This window comes from Eubalaena glacialis, chromosome 5 (assembly GCF_028564815.1).
Source record: "Eubalaena glacialis isolate mEubGla1 chromosome 5, mEubGla1.1.hap2.+ XY, whole genome shotgun sequence".
Classification (NCBI taxonomy): Eukaryota; Metazoa; Chordata; class Mammalia; order Artiodactyla; family Balaenidae; genus Eubalaena; species Eubalaena glacialis.
In genome coordinates, this window is record NC_083720.1 from 123,893,343 (window position 1) to 123,911,965 (window position 18,623).

Genomic DNA, 18,623 nt, shown 5'->3' on the forward strand with positions numbered 1-18,623 from the left:
TCAAGGCTTATTTTCTATCTCCTCTAGTTCTATCCTCCATACATACACACACTAGGAGTTTGCATACGTGTACGTCCCTTAAACACACACACGCACACACACACACTCAGACACCCAGATTTTCTTCCAAGTTTTCTCTGAGGCTATTTCCTTTCTTCCCACCACTCCCAAAGTTATTGCTCAAAGTTGAACTCATTTGCTTCTTATTCCAAAGCAATCTTCCCATATAACTCTAAATGGAATTAGTCTCCACTATTCTAATTCTTCCGTAGTACACCCTGTGTCATTCATTCATTCATTTGTATATTTCTTTTATTCTTTCATTCATTCAAAAGATACTTTGAGTGTCTGTGTAACTGGCAGGCAGTTAGATACCAGGTGTTCAGTGGTAGACAAGAGGCATGGTTCTTAAATTCATGAAGTTCACACTCCAGGCTAGTTGTTGTGGAGACAGACAAAAATAAAGCCAACTAAATAACAAATAACTAATTATTAGTTATCCAGTATGATATGAAGTAAACGATCTAAGGGTTTTGGCAGAGAATCATGGTGTCGGTGATTTAGACAAGGTGGTCAAGCTGTAAAGGAAGATAATCGTCCAACCAAAAGAAGGTAAGGGACAAACAGGGACAGTGTGTGTGAGGCCAGTGCCAGGAACACAGAGTATGGGGCTTGGAGAGAGATGAGATTAAAGTTATCAAAAGTTTTTTAGACCAGGAGAAAGGATTTAAATTTTATTTTATGTGTAATTAGAAGCAATTACAAGGTTCCATGCAGGGGATCAAAGGGACTTAGTTTATATTTTTTAAAGGCTCACTCCAGGTGCTGTGCAGAGGCTGGATTATAGGAAATCAAAGCTGAAAGTGTGAGATACTTGGAAGGATACTGCAATACACTGAGAGATGGTGTTGGACTGGGACGAGAGAGTAAAAATTAAAAGTAGAGAGAGTGACTCCTGTAGCATTTAGGGAGTAAGAATGGCAGGTCTTGCTGAGGGGTTGGCAGTTGGGGGGAAGCGGGGGGATCAAGTAATTAAGGTAAGTTTCATATCTTACTTGAGCCACTGAAAAGTGGTGGTAACACACTGAGAGGCAAGAAGGCAGAAGAAGGGGACAAGGGTAGGTTTGAGGGAAACCAGTTGTTTGGCTTTGAACGTGGTAAGTAAGTTCAGCCACCGAAATCCTCCAATCAAAGTTAAATTCAAGTATGGAATTCATGGAGGTGAATCTAGGGTTCAGAGAAGAGTCTAAAGTGGGACTAGAAGAGCTGTATAAGCTGTCAGCATGAGTAAATGAATAGAAACACTCAGAACAGTAGTCAGCACTTGTTGGCTGAAAGTGACAAAAAACTAGCTTAAACGAAAAGGCGATTTCTTGACTCAAACTGAAAAAGAACAGGAGTTGAGTTATGGGCACATCTGCTGTCTGATGTTTAAATCTTTAAGTCATGATTTCAATTCTCTCTCAATCTCTCTCTCTCTCTTTCTCTCTTTCTCATCTCTATCTCTCTATCTCTTTCTCTACCCACCCCCACCACGGATTTTTCTTTTTTTTGACTGTTCTTTCCTCTGTCTTAGTTTAATTTTCCAGAAAGTCCCTGCCAGTTCAGGCTTATGTGGTATTTTCAGCTTATGTCTCACAGAGATCCTTTGTCTCTCAGCAATCATATCATTTCTCAAAAGGACTCTCCTCAGTCACTGTGTCCTGGGTGGAGACTCTGAGGGACTCATCTGGGCCCCTCTCCACCTCTATGGCACTTTGAATGGCAGCTCCACCCCTTTATATGGCATTGGGAAAGATCAATTCCCAAGAGGAAAAGAGATGGGGAAAATGGACCTCCATTTCGTCTGGGGAGTGAGTGTGGTGAGAAAAAAGCCTGAGACCAAGCCTTCAGGAGCTTTAACATTAAGAGGTTGGGTTATAGTAAAAGCAACCTGCTTTTGATAAGAATTACTTTACTGTAAAATTGCATTTTATTTTGGAGATAGATTCTAAGGTCACTAGTAAGATAAAAATGAAAAGCAATTTCACTGAAATAAATATAACTGAAGAAACAACTATAACACTAAGGTGAGAGGCAAGAGGTCTAATGGGGTCTGGATTTGCCATTAATCCTGAGTGAATCAGTTCATGGTTATTTTCCATTTCCCCCCATGTAAACAGAAGATAGCATAACTCTCTCTATGCCTTTCCCTTGTTAGCTTAATGAACAAGGAGAACACCCACCTGAAAGCAAAGTGAACCCATTGCCTCTGGAATATGTTTTTATTTCAGAGGTCCCTGACTTACTCCTAAAGAGAAGTATGGGCTTGAGCTGATTTGCTTTTAAAGAGAAATAAAATAGAGGACTAAACCTCCTTTCACTTTTGTTTCACGTTTTTCAGTGAGCAACATCCTCTAGGAAAATATTTGTGGTCTTTCATTACACGTTGCACAAATTGTTATTCACGCAGTGACTTTTTTGATTGGTGTGTGTGGATATGCATAGGTTAGCCTCTATCTTTCTTCTTTTCTGATATTTACATACCTTTAGATATGACATTTTCTTTTAGAAAATTGAATAGGAGGGCGTATTTCCCAACTCATTTCATGAGGCCAATATTATTCTGATATCAAAACCAGACAACAACATTACAAAGAAAAACAACTGCTGACCAATATCACTCGTAAAGTGATAGAAAAGTTCTAAACAGAATTTTAGCAAACCAAATTCAACAAGTGGGATTTATCACAGGAATAACCTGGTTTAACATTCGAAAATGAACTGGTATAATTCAACACATTAACAAATTTAGACAAGAAAAACTATATGATCATCTCATATATCATTTGACAGAATCCAAAATTCATCCCTAAAAAAACTATTAGAAAACTAGAAGTACAAGGGAAACTCCTCAACTGATAAAGAGCATCTACACAAAATCTACAGTGGACACTTTACTTAAGGGTAAAAGGTTGAATTCTTTTCCTCTGAGATCAGGAACAAGGCAAAGATGTCTGCTCTCACCACTTCTGAAAATTGTACTGAAGTTTCTAGCAGATCAATAAGGCAAGAAAAATAAAGTCACCCAATTATGAAAGAAGGTGTTAAACCATCTTTATTTGCAAGCAACGTGATCAACTATGTAGACAATCCAGTGGAATCTATATAAAAACTAGAAGTAAAAAATGAGTTTAACAAGGTTGCAGAACACAGGGTCAATGTACAAAAATTAATTGTATTTCTAACAATTTAAATGCAATAAAAGTACCATTTACAAAGGTACAAAGTTAAGTCAATTAATACAAGATTTTTTCAACAAATGGTGTTGCAACAATTGGATGTTCAGACAAAAAGTAAACTTTCATGAATATCTTCAACTTTATACAACAATTCACTCAAAATGCACATGTAACACATAATATTATTAAACTTCTAGATAAAATATAGGGGAAAATATTTTTGGCTTTGGGTTAGGCAAAGAGTTCTCATATATTACACCACAAAAACAAATCATTAAATTAAAAGAATTGATAAATTGAATTTTATTGATTAGAAACTTTTGCTCTGCACTTAACATTGTTAAGAGAAGGAAAAGCCTAGACACAGACTGAGGGAAGATATGTGTACATCATATATCTAACAAAGGATTGGTACCTAAAGATATAAGTAACTCTTAATATGCAACAATAAGAAAACAAACTACTCAATTTAAAAAATCATGAGCAAAAGATTTGAGTAAGCAACTTACCAAGGAGATACATGATGGCATATAATCACACAAAAAGAAGCTCAACATTATTAATCACTAGAGAAATGCAAATTAAAACCACCATGAGATACTTGAGTATTTGGAGCAACTAGAATACTCTCGTGTTGCTGCTGGTGGGAATACAAAATGGTATGACCTCTTTGGAAAACAGTTTGACATTTTCCTATAAGGTTAACATAAGTTTACTACACAATCCAACTATCTCATTCTTAGGCATTTACCCAAGAGAAATAAAATGTATGTTCACATAGAAACCTATACACAAAGTTTATGGAAACTTTATAATTGCAAAACCTGGATACAATTCAAATGTCCTTCAACCACTGAACCGATAAAGAAACTGCGGCACATCCATACATTGTTAACACTACTCAACAACACAAAAAACCTGCACTATTTCCCTGCACAACAATATTGATGAATCTCAAATTCATTGTGCTAAGTAAAAAAGAGTCAGACCCAAAAGACCACATCCTTTAGGGTTCAAGGCATTTCGGCAAAGTACGGGAAGAGAGAACAAGTCAGTGGTTGCCAAGAATTGTGTGTGAGAAGAGGGCTTGACTGCAAAAGATAGCATGAGGAAATTTTTGGAGGTGATTGAACTGTACTACATCTTGATTGTGGTAATATATGAGTACTCTATGCATTTGTCAAAATCCATAATCTATATAAAATGGAGAAAACATTATAATTATTTTTAAAATTTGTATCACTAAAGAGAAATGAGCCATCAAGCCAAATAAAAACTTGGAGTAATGCGTATTACTAAGTGAAAGAAGCCAATCTGAAAAGGGTACATGCTGTATGCTTTCCGCTATATGATATTCTGGAAAACGCAAAACTATGGATATAGTTAAAAGATAAGTGGCTGCCAGGAATTAGGGAGGAAGTTGAGAGCACAGAGGATTTGGGGGCACTGAAACTATTCTGAGGGATAGAGTAATGATGGATACATGCCACTGTACATATGTCACAACGCTCAAAATGTACAACACCAAGGGTGAACGCTAACGTGAATCATGGTCTTGGAGTGCTAATGATGTGTCAGTGTACCAAATGGACCACGCTGGCAGAGGATGTCTATAGTGGGAAAGGCTGTGCATGTGAGGGGGCCAGGAGGTATCTGGGAAATCTCTGTAACCACCCCTCAATGTTGCCATGAATCTAAAACTGCTCTCAAACATAAAGTCTATTTAAAAGTAAATACAATTGCGAAACTAGAGCAATGTCTCAAACGTTATTCTCTGAGAGACGAGAAAGGATACAGCAGTAAATTTTTGCCCAGATGTAGTCATTTTGTATTCAGATCTGGTTAACTAGACTTTAAAAGAAGAATACCTCTAATTGAGTTTAACTTCGTAGATCATGAACTCCAGATGGGCAGGCTGGTTGAACTAAAATCTAGATTTTCACCATCTTTTCTTCTTTAAATGCCATTTGAGTTTCTGTATGGTCCTTGGCAACACTGAGTACTGAATTCTGACTTAGGGCCAGGGAGTTAGCTTGCTTTTCAATCAAGGGCAGGCCACTGACAACTGTATATGTATCTGCTATTAGTTCTTTGGAGGCTTTAAAACTGAGACTCTAAGAGATTTGGCATTAAACTAATACAACTTCTGGAGCTATGAAAGAAATATGCCGGTGCCAGAACAGTTTAGACTGCAGCTACTGAAGAAACTATAATTCTTCCCAGATGCAAAAACCCCTCAGGCTGAAACTGAGCATATAATGAATTGGTGAAGTCCTGAATTGCCCTGTATTTGTAACTCATAGGGACAAGATAATTTGAATTTTCACCTTAAAATTCCTCTAGATTTTGACGTCTTAGTATTGTAACTTACAAGAGGATTTAGTTTGCAGATTTTAAATCTCCCCTGGAATTTAATCATGGAAATAAATGTTGGCATCTTTATTTGTCGCCATTTTACATTGGCTCACTTTTACGTTGTTTTTTATTCTTATTACAGAATCTCATGCCATTTTGGGCAATATGGATGGATCTAACTTGGAAAATAAAATTGAGAGTGAAATATAGACAGCTTGAAGTTATTTAGTATTCCGTTCTGACTCATTTAAGAACCCTCTGGTGGCAATAAAGCCATCCCCGAAGTATCCACAAAACTGTGGTTGAACAAATAAATAATTATTTTGTAGATGGTGAGAGCCAGGTTTCTCTCTGAGAAGATAGTTACAAATAAGGAAAGAGGAAGGATAAAATAAATCCCCCTGTGGTGGTAGATTGGAATCAGAAATATCAGTATAAATTCATGTTTTATGTATATATCTTTAGCAACATATATACATATACACATATGCATATAAACACATATACACATATACACTCACAGAGATAGGTGGATACAAAAATACAGATTTGTGTATATACCTGGAAAGGTATGCATACATACATTTCTTAGCTCTATGCGCTAAGAGGACCTACAAGAAGTCACACACCAGTAGCAATGAGCACACCTAGCACCTAGATACTGGTTTCAAAATTCCATTTTCCAATAAAAGGAACCAAGATTACTTGAATAGATGGTTTATTCCAGAGTGGGGACAGAGAAGTACAGCTGAATCTGGATCATCTTGAGGTGTCAGAAAGTAAAGACAAAATAAACAAATTAAAAAAAAAAAAAAGAACAAAAGTCAAAACAAAACACAATGGGAAGATATCAAAAGAACACAAAGACCAACCTGAACAAACCCCCAATGGCCACAGTTGGAACAATTAGAAACACAAAATAAATAATGATAATATTGGATTATAAGCCACAGAATAAAATAAGCATGAGATAAAAATAAATGATTGCATCAATAAATAAATGAGGGAGAAGAGGCAACTTAGCCTTACAGAGAATTCCAATTGATGGATGTAGAAGGGAGGAGTAGAAAGTCACCATTATCAGTTACTCTCACGGTCACTAGTAATAAAATATATCAATATCATGTACAATCTGTTGTATGGGCACGTTGCCTCTTTGGTACTCCCCAAATCCATAAACTCAGTCTAATAATGAAAAACTATCAGGTAGACCCAAATTAACGGATAATCACAAAATACCTAGCCAGTACTTTTCAAACTGCCAAAGTCATGAGTTAGAAAGAAACACTGAGGACTGTGACAGAGGAGTTGACTAGACACGACAACTAAATGCAGTGTGGGATCCTGGATTGGATCCTGGAACAGAAACTGGGAAATGTAAATAAAGTCCAAGTTTAGTTAATAATATTGTACCAATGGTTGTGTAAGATATTAACAGTAGGAGGGGTTAAGTGGAGGTTGCATGGGAACTCTGTACTATCTTAACAACTCTTCTGTAAGTCTAAAATTACCTCAAAATTTAGAAAAAAAAATCAATGCTTCTCTCTTTATCTCTGACACCTTACTCATTGTCTACCTCCTAATTTGTTCAGAATGTGGACAGGAAAAGGAGATACTATGTTAATTCCCGAAAATCTCCCTTAAAAATTTAGAATTATTAGTTTAAAACTGTGTAATGTGATAATGGATAATAGATTAAGTGATTTTGTTTTCTAGCACCATGTTTATCACTCACGTTTTTTAAAACTGTCAGACATCTAAGAAGATTATGTGTGAGAATTTTATTTGAATTATTTCTCTCTTCAGTAAATCTTTTTAGTAAATATATTTTCAAAATATTTTAGGGAGAGGCTGATGCAAGAGATCAGATACAAATGCCTGAGAGAAAACAAATAGTTTAAATATGTTTTTTCAAATTCTTAATGTAAAAATATGGCTTATGAGAACAATTTACCTTTCTCATAAAAATAATAAAAGAAAATATTTTGAGGCATTTCTTGAAATTATTACTTCCTAGAATATTCTTCTGAGGGACAAAACTGAAAGGATATTAAATGTTTTGTTCTATATCTGAGGGATGACAGTAGAAATTAGATTTTAACCCTATGTGTTTAAGAAAAACACACATTCGGTTTTTCTGTCTTAACATTTTTTCTACACTAATATCTTTTTTCGCGTGAATTTTTTTTCCATTTAAAGAATATAAGCATCTAACATTTACAACTGAGAGGACTGTAAAAAGTTTTCTGTATAAATTAATTCAAATTTCACCCATGTTACATATATAATAGTTTAAAATCTTTAGATCAGCTTAGACCAAATGCTAAAAATGTTCTGGACAAGGGGGGAAAGCACGTAGATAAATGTAAGCAAGTGAACACATTATCTGACTCTTAATACCTTGGAACCAGAAACCAATAAGAGACTACCAAAAAAACTTTTTTAATATATTAAGACGTATAATGAATTCTAAAGAAGAGAAAAAAAGAAAACTGCCTGGAATGTGCAATTGATTTTGCTCACAGATGCTGCGTTAGAAAAAAGATTGGAAGACAATAGATTAAATCATCAAGAAAGCTGAAAAGCACCTGCTGCTGTGCCATTAAATCCAGAGTCAGTGAGATTAGCAAAGAGAGGTTATTCACTTACATAATACAATTTTAACTACCTAGAAAGCTCAACACGGACTTTGATATCAATTTTAATACATTATAGGCATTCAATAACTGCTTAATGAGTTGAGTTGACCTTTGATCAGAGAAGGCTGCGTCGGTGCTAAGGTATCAAGTAAAATATATTTCTTCTTAAATGAGATAAAGGCAACAAAAAAACTATTAAAAAACAAAATTCAATTGAGTAAAGTTTAAAGATCGTATTAGCTTTGTTCAGTGATTCATGAATCGGGCAGCATCCAACCTAGCAGATAGAAAGGAGCTGTGAGGAACTGTACAAAATGAAAGACTTATAGGCAGACAGGAGCGGAAACAAGGAGGTTACTCTAGGCAAAAAGCGTGTTGCTGGTTGCAAGGTTACTTTCCTTTAGTAGTTGACGGGAGTCTATCAGGCAAATGACCTCACTAGGACTGATCAGACGATTCCTGATTGATTGGGGTAAGATTTCATTTCTGGGGGAGCCAAAACTGTGATTAAGTTAAATCTTGGTTTAGCGATGTGGGGCTTAGCGTAAGTGACTCCATTGGGGACTGTCATATTGTTTTTAACACTGCTATATCTTTTTCTGCTGAGTACGGCTTATAGTACTGCATCTCTCTGTAAAGTTATTTTCAACATAGGGGTTGGTAGAATATTTTTCCTAGTTTTGCAGGGTTTTTTGGTCTGCTTGTTTGTTTGGTCTTGGACAGAGAGCCATCTGCCTAAAATGATGTGTGTATTGTATCTGAAAAGATAATGGTCCATCAAAAATGGAATCCATTCTTGCTTTAACTGCTCTTCGTTCTGAGTGTAATTTTAAAATAAACGTTTTAGAGAGTGACTCTCAGATATAAAAGTAGTAAAACTGTGAAATAGGTTAATCCTCCTATTGGCTTACTAGTGTTCTTATGTCAGAAAATGTTCTATCTCTTTTGCTTAGTTTCCTCCTTTTTTAATCCAAAACACACAGAAAGGAATGATTTGTTTTCTTGAAAGAATATAGTATTTTAAAAGATCTGGAGCCCTTGGATCTTGGGTATCATTTATGAGTAAGATATTATTAGTTGCATTGTGAATTCTTTTTTGCATGCTGTTTTTAAAAGATGTAATCTATGTTAATTTGAGCAAGTAAAATTGTTTTCTGATTTTTCAGTGTCCTAAAAAAGAATAAAAACATATCCTCTTATCTTAGCTCTACAAGATAACTACAAATGTCCTTAAGATGTCTGCTATCCTAAATGAACAAAATCCTATTGTATATTGAACTTCTACTAACTAGGAGTTTTATTTTTACCTGTGCTAGCATTCTCTTTCCTCTTAACCACCTTTTATGCGTTATTACCAAATCATAGTTCTAAAATCATTGTTATTTCCACCTTTGTTTTATAGATTTACCATATTGATAATTGGGACTATCAGGTAAGTAAAAGACCCTCTCAGAGAGGATGAGCTATAATCAATTTAGAAATCATCTTTTATTTGTCTGATTGGGCAGGGCAAGTATCCTGGTCCCTTCTGTGAGGAAGGAAGGCATAATCATTATTTTTATTTTGCACAGCAGAAAACCAGAAACACTGAGTGGAACTCATCATGTACCTAAAGAGCTCTCATCCCTGAACTCAGCCCGCTGGGAGTTGCATGTTACAATTTTCATGAGTTGAGTAAACATATCATTCTTCCAGATATCAGAGTGAGAAGATGGAAAACTACCACTGCAACACAAGTCAGAATTTACTTTCTTAATATCAATGCTTCCTCCAGGAAACTGTACATGAAGAAGCATTCTTCTCAGACTAGTGGAGACTTGGCAATCACTTTGGATTAAACTTATTTACACAAACCGGTCCATTAATTGATTCACTTCAGTTGAACAAGTATCTATTGAGAATTTCTTATGTGCTGGGCATTGTGGCAGGGGATTGGATTGAAGAATAAACAAGGTTTCACAATGTAGTGGGTAAGACAAACAAGAAAGCTACAATTTTTAAATTATATGGAGTGATTTAAGAGTACAAGGGAAGGACATTTGGTTTGTCCTGAAGAGGAAGAAAAAATAAAGGAAAGCTTGCTGGAGGATACCGAAGTTGAATCCTGAAATATATACAGGGTTAGCTAGGAGAACAGACTAAAACATTTTACACCAAATCAGCCAGCAAAGCTTTGGAGTGAAAAATTGGTGTGATTACTAGCAGCTCCATGCTTTAAATCTAGCAGTGGTTGCAACAAAATGATTTACAGGAACGGTAAAAAATAAACAAGTTTAATCAAGAAGATGAGATAGAGATACTGTACTTCTTTTACCAAGAAGAATATGGCAACCATGAGCTGTCTTTCAACATCCCCCAATTTATCATGTTCTTTAAAGTCTATGTGTTCATATATTCATTTATGCTCAGTTTTAAATTTCAGATAAAAAGCCGATTTTTAAAAATGAAAACAACCTATTTATATTTATTTATTCATGAGAATTCTAAATGGACAGCAGCAAGATGGGCTCATACAGTTAAAAATGTGTGTGTGTGTGTGTGTATTCACACATCCCAAAGAATACAGCTCTATTTGCATTAAACTTATTAAGTCAAATCAATTTTACAGACATATGGGCTAGAGCTTTGGCACTTAATTCCTCTTGATCTTCCACCTGGTAAATTTCATTTCCCACTGTGCTTCCCTGCAATTTATTTTTAACATTGGTATTTGTTTGGACATCATTAACAAAGAAAATAGCATCCTCCTAAGGTACAGAAGAGCATTTCAGACATTTCAGTGAGAAAACAATCAAATTCACATACCCAGGTCTTTTATCACACAGTGAAATATAGTTGGATATACATTTTACTCATGACATCTGGGAATATTTAATAATTAGGTAGACACCGAGGATGTGCCGATCCATGAGCTACATATGGATAAGGAGAAGTCCATATCATATTTCTTACTGCTCCAGAATATATACCTTAGATGGGGAGAATCAATTTGTATTTGTTGAGCACCTGTTATATGCTGGTTCCATGATAGGCACTTTGTTATACTTTACTTCATTTAACTTTCAGAACAACACTGTAAGGTGAGGAAATAAAGCTCAGAAAAGTGAAGCAGTCTGTTGCCAGTCACATAGCTAGAATTCAAACCAGGATTTCTGACTCCAAGCCAATGCTCTATGTACTCCACCTGCCTCACTGAGGCTTTCAGCAAAATCACGCACCATGGAGGGTTAGTGACCATAATGTGATTTAGCAGTGACCAGAAAAAAAAAAAAATTTGTGAAAATCCAAGTTGATGAGATAGAAAAACTAGGAGATATTTGTTCTTAAAGGAATTTGAATAAGAAATCTGGATATCTGTTTGTTGTAAACACAGATTGCCTACTACGTGCCTGGCATTGAGCTACATGCTTTATGGCGATGATCATCAATCCTCAAACTGTATTAAGACAGGCTGGGACCTGGGACCCTTTGCTGCAGTGCTGCAGTGCTGCAGTTCTTGCACCTGGACACACCTCTCCTCAAGCAACAAAATACAAAGAAACTATATGGGACTAAAAATAACTGCCTGCATGCTGCAGTTGGGACAAATTCTGGACAAAAGATACAAAGAGACCAAAAACCCAACTACCACTCTTGAAGAGCCAGGAGCAAAAGCAGGGTACTGCGTGTGTCCCCTGAACACAACACACCTAAGGGGTGGGCAAAACACCTAAGCCACCACTCCAGCCTGATCCCGGACACACCCCTCCCCTCACCCCATATAAAGAACAACCTCTCCCTGGCCCCAGCGAGCGAGCAAGTAAGGAAACCTGTTGTTTGTTCTCGCTCCCCCCCTGCTGCAGCAGGGCCCCCATAAAGCCTTGCCTGAATTTCTTGTCTGGCCTCTGATCAATTTCTATTGATTAAGGAGGCCAAGAACCCTGGTTGGTAAGAGTATAAGGTAGATATTGTTATTATATTAGTGAGAGATAAATATGAGAGTTGCCCCCAAGTCTGAGTCCAGAACGTGTTTTGTTCCCAACTACTCTACAGCCTCCTCCCAAATTTCCTTACACGTTGGAAGTAACCAAGTTATGGGCAACCTCGGAAGTGAGTAGTCCATCTCAGACAGTATATGTGAGAGAGAAACTGAAAAGTTACAGAGATTTTCCATATAAACAACCTTTTACAAACCTTCTCTCTGCACATGTATTGGGATTCATTACTAAAAGCTGCTTAACTCACTGTGACTTAAGAACTGATATACTGTCTTGGCCCCTGTACCACCAGGGAAATATCTGCCTTTAGGAGGGAAGTCATTTAAATTTAGAGATTTGAAAACAAAAAATAATAAAAATGTATATCATTCCAAATAAAGAATGTGTCCTAGATTCATTCTTTTGTCAACTGTCATCCAGATCAGAAATTTTAGGTAGGAATCCTATTTGTAAAATAGTGGTTTAAGTACACACTTACTAAATACTATTTTCTATCATGTTGGATTTCATCTGCTGTAAGCCTTGTTATGGTAAAACTGCTCACATTATTTCTTTCCATGGAGCTCAGAAGCCCCATCTCAATACCAGGCCTATCTATCAACCTAACTAAATTTCCTATCACAAGAGGCCACGGTGATTTTCTTCTTTTCTCCACCACCATGAGATAGGAAATGGGGAGGGTAATTTTTTCTGGATTTAATGACCACACACTGTCTTAGAAAGCCATGTTCAAGAATTATTGAGGGAACACACCTGCCAATTTTTATGAGATATTGCCACCAACCTTGAATACTTTGAAGGAGTAGCTCCTGAATCTTAGGATATTTATTTATATTTATTTATTCTGGTCTTTGGATCTGGATTGAGCCTTTGTTTTAAGAGAATAAGAATTTGTTGGACCATTTGGAGGCCTGGTTCTATGTTATGTAGATGGAAATGTCTTCAGGCAGCCAAGTAACTTTTCAATCTCTCCAGAGACCTGTGCAAAGTCCAAGTGAACCCAAAAACAAGTTTTGAAATGATACAAGAGCACCCTGCCTGACCTCTAGCATTCCCTTTTGGTGGTAGGAAGGTGAAAATGGTGAAGGAATAACAATCATGCCAGGTAATGGAAGAGTTGATGCTCATATAATACATGGAGATAAATAATATTTGCCTTGAACTGATCTAAGCCAAGTTGTCTGCCTACAACTATTAGATTCCTTTTGATAAATATTAGTGACTTCTAATAGTTAGAGGTGGGTGAGAAAATATATCTTTCCTTCCCCGGCATCGTTAAAATAAAAGCAAGTCTCAGACTGACTTCTGTCACACATACAGATATTTAGTTGCCAGCAGGTACGAAACAAGGGCACGAGCCCTTTTGTATGCCTAAAGAGTCCCTTGGGGGTCCTGACAAAAACTTGACATGAAAAGTTTACCTCAAGGCAAATGTGACCATATTCCAGCTAACCGTATAACTCTGAGTCATGTGATCAAAAATCTACTGGCTAAACACATGACCATTAAGGAGTGAGATCAAGGTAGTCAATTCTCTGGGTCAGGGATGAAGGCTAGTCTAGATTCTTGTATCTTATCTACGCACCTTCCTCTGCGGTGTTTCAGCCTATCCACAGTTCTTCAACACCATTCATTACACCAAAGAAACATAATCTCTAACATCTGTTCCACAACTTAAGAAAATTACGATATTGAACATTCATAAATAGAGCTGAACCTTGTGTTGGCCACATCTGGAATACATCCTTTTGATGAAATACTAGCTAACCTTCCCTGGAGTGAGTACTGATTAGAGCACTTGACTACACCTAGGGTATAGACTTAAGCTAACATTACTGTGATGGAAGAATATTTTTATAGTATAAATGAGTATCAAAGATTTGGAGAAGATGTTTTGTTTATTTAAAATTCCATACAACCTATTTAGTAAGTTCTTTCTCACTGTATTTTAAATATAGTCTAAGGTATTAATTTATATAATGCTAAGATCTTAAAATACAAAGTAAACAATATTGACACTTTTCTTAAGAGTTAAAATAAAGTAGAATCTAGCCCATTTATTTACTACTCCTCGTCTAATTTCTTAAGGAAATAAGACTGTGGTATAGAAAATATAACATAAACTTTGGAGTCAGATAGTCTTGAAGTCAAATCCCGATTTTCCACTTTCCCACTGTGTGAACAAGGATACTTTGCCAAAGCAAAATCTCAGATTCCTCATCTGTTAAATGAAGATAATTTCTATGTCATGGAGTAGTAGTGAGGATTAAATGGAATAACAAACAACATGTTCTTGGCACATTAGAGATCGATATTAAATAGGAATTATCATTATATGTATGATCAGGATGACTTTGAAAATAAAAACAACAAATTGCTAGTAGTCTCATTTTAAATGTGGCAGAGTGGGATCTACAATTCAAAAGGCTTAACGTCCAATATTGTTCTTTGTTCTGAGTGTGGCGCATTACTGTACTGGGTTTGTAAAGGGAAGTAGGGCAGAAATCTATTCAGTCTCTGACTGTAGAATACTCATGTTTTTGGCTTTCTTTTTTCCTGCCCTGGTTGCCTTTTTTAGAAAAATGTTATTGTTTAATAGCATTTCACCTATGGGAACTGTATCACAATTACAGCATAACATAAAATGAGAGGAATATAGTTAATGTCGAAAATAAGTTTTTATTGTGGTTGTGGTTTGTGGTTTTATTTAGCTTATTCTGTTCCATTTTTCTGGGTGCAGAAAATGAAATGTAAGCCTATACCCAAATTTCTTAGGCTCTATTCCTTCTCTTAATAAACAGATCAATACTATACTCCTCTACTCCATGGGTATAAGAACCACTTCTCAGAGTCCTTTCCTGAGGACAGATCTTCAATACACTTGGAGTGAAAGACAGAAAATAAAATTGTTGGGCTATTGATTTACCAGCATGGTTTAAAAGGCCATGTCTTACAACAGTTTGCTTTAAAAGGCTATAATCTTCTCATGCGGAAACTCAAGACCTAATCTGTTAAAACCATTTTTAACATTTTAAAACCACACACGACACAGCTTTGCTACTGATTCTCATTAGCCTGATGAGGAATATGTTGACCTGGGACCTTTTGTTTTAATTCCATTTGGGAAGGAGAGCTACCCAGCATGCATTAGTACAAAGCAGTTACAAAGGTCATTGCAGAAGTGAGTGCAATGATTACTAATATCCGTTTTGCCGTTTTACCTAAGCACGATGTGTAGCTGCTGTGTTATAGATTACTTGCAAATATTTTGAATGTGATATTTCTTTTTCTTCATAAAAAAGTACAGGTGAAGTGATTACATAGTTGAGTTTGACAGCAGAATAGAAATGCATTTTTCTTTGTGACTATTATCAGAAGATAATGAAAAAATAAACAATAGTAATGCTTTCTTTATCCATTCCCAAGGAGCTAAAAGAAGTTCCCCATTTCATGAAATTGTCCACGGTGGTCAGCCATTTCTTAAAATTACTCCACGTGCAAAAATTACTCTTAAGAGTAAGAGTACACATGGGGATGGGATTCCTAAATTACTCTTCTAAACTTTGCTAGATCCAACTGTGAATTACTCATAAAATTACTCATATGCACTCTCAGAGAAGACCTTAAAGATGTTCACCTAATGCAGGCACAAGTTTGCTGTTTAATTTTCTCTGTAGCATTATTTGCAAATTTTCCTTCAGCTTTCTCTGCAACCTCTGTAGTGGTGGAGAACATAGTACTTGGTGAGGTACCACCACGCCCCTGGAGAATCACATGAGGCTGTGCAAAAAGCACTAGGCTTAGGTATAATTCTAATGCTGATTGGTTATTACTAGCTTCGGTGACCTTTGAACTTAGCTTTCCTTATCTGTAAAATGAGGGAGTTGAGGTATGATAGGTCTTGAAGAAACTCTTTACTTCAGATTAAATGGTTCTGTAATGTCAATATCTTCAAAACCTCACTGTTCGTTTTTTCCAAAAATTTTCCAAAATTTCCAAAAATTTTCCAGAAGCAAAGATGAAAGCACTGCCATATCCTGCCCAGCCTTTCACAGTGAGAGTTTTCTAAACTCTCTCATTGTCTAGCTTCTTTCTCCATCCCCTGTGATTCCTACAAACCAGAAATTAGAACTATTTGGGGGGTAAGTATACATAGTAAGTGATGCTGAATACTACATTGTATCACAGCAGAAAACTTATTTTCTGGTTGAGCAGCCATGGGTGTTGCTAAGATTAAACATTGGACTGAGGGACTGACAGACCGGTTGTTTTGTTGTAAAGTAATTTTCCCCCTTTGCAAGCCAGAGATATTTACAAAAGGGTTATATTTGCAATTTTTCATGTTCCCCATCAATCACTCACCTCATTGTTTTAGGTGGTCAATCGTACCTGGATCAGTAATATCATTAGGGGTTGCAAAATTAGGGGTTGAATGCATTGGTGCCTTAAACCTTTTACATAATTGCAAATAATTAGGCCTGCCCAAGAAGTCATTGTCATAATACAAATTTGGCTGGAAACTAATGAAATCAGCTGTGCATTGTATAACTATTTAACTTATTCTTTATTTGATTAATTGACAAATCAAACAAATTACAGAGATGAGAAAATTGACTTTAAAATTTTACATTAACATATGCCCTGAAGTCTTTCTTAAAAGTCCATTATGGTATAAAATATATCTATTGAAATGAAAGATATTAAGTAGACAACTTATCCTTCACAGTGGGTGCTGCTTGCCTAAAAAACGAAAACAGAAATGTGTGACTTAGAACTGAATGTCCGATCCACAAATCCAGAGGGATTATCAGGCGAGAGGCATTTCCGATTTTAAAGATGGTATTATTATATATAAGTCACAAGCATATATTTTAGCAAATAAATTATCTCACACACTAAATGGCAATCCCATTTAAGGTGCTGAGGATAAGGGTGAAGTCCTCTGTAGCATGAGCCCTATAATGCTGCTTAATAAAAACAATCAATGAATTGGAATCGAGACCTGCTGTAATATGTGGATTGATTAAACTGGGCTGCAGGTTAATCAATGCAACTGAAAACATCCTGGAGTGATTATTTGAATATATGTACAACAAAGAAATCTGGTCGAATGCCAGTAGGTGCATAGGCAGTATGGTGCTATTTTAAAAGCAAGCAAAGAAATAGGCTGGATGTCACGGGATACAGCCCATAGGTAATTTACCTGGCTTGGGAAAGGAGTAACACAGAAGAAGGCCAGCTAATAAGGTAGAAGAAATTATAGGGTTACATAATTGTGCAAAAGCAACCTCGGCCTTTTCAACAGCATAGATTCATTTCTTTCCTTTCCAAATTATGCTTAATCATTTTCCTGAAAGTATTTGAACAAAAATCACCTCTTCTGCTATTTGTTCCAACACATTGCTTAGAGCGCAAAACATTAAATAGTAGAGACAAATTTAGGGTAGAAGACTGAATTCCTGTAGCGACTGGGAAACAGTTTTCTTTGACAGAAAATACTCTCTTCCATTAAGGCCACAATGGATTAAGTTGTAATTAGTGTTCCCATTTTTGTGGAATTTCAAAAACAAGATGGCATGCTTTACCTAATAAATTGGCTTCCTTATTGGAAACATTTTAATTTTCCTATATAAGTTAGTGAGCATTTAAATCAAAAAAGTTGAGAAGGCAGCCTGTCACAATTTATGGACAGTCAAAAAAAGAGAGAAGGAAGGAGATGAATAAACAAATAATAATAATTTTGAAAATGCCTTAAGCATTGACATTGTCATAACTTATTTTGAAGACCAAGATAATTGGCTTCAGTAGACATGATATCGTATGAAAGCATTTCCATATTTCTGATTTAATGAAAGTTACAAAATGCTGAAAATATAGTCCATTCTCACCACAGTTTAAATACTCTTTTTCTCAATGTTATGGGCATTCTCAGTTCCCACTGGCTAGAAGAAAAAGATAACGTGTTGAGTTTAATCGTAGGCACTACGCAAGACTATAAGAACTATAAAATATAACTGTAGGGTATATTATACTCAGGAATTTTGAAATATTTGAGGTGAAAGTAAATTTCTTCAATAAACAAAGATTTTCATCTAAACTTCAATGATTGTAAGAAACGAAGGACAATTGCAATGGAGGTAAACTCATCGTCATTTAATAGAAAGTAGATGGCTTTGGAGTTAGCCAGATACAGATTTAAATCCTGAAATTCCTGCCTACTATTTCAGGCAATTTACTTATCTCTGTCTAAACCTGTGTCAGTAGCCATTATTCTATCCACCTCAGTCAATCAGCTGAAAACTAAATGAACTGATATTTATAGAAGAAATGAAGAAACTATGCATATGTTGGCATAAATAGTTCAATTAGGGAAATACCAAGACTTAAAATAAATTTCTGGCTTTAGAAGTGGAAAATGTGGTAAAATTCTA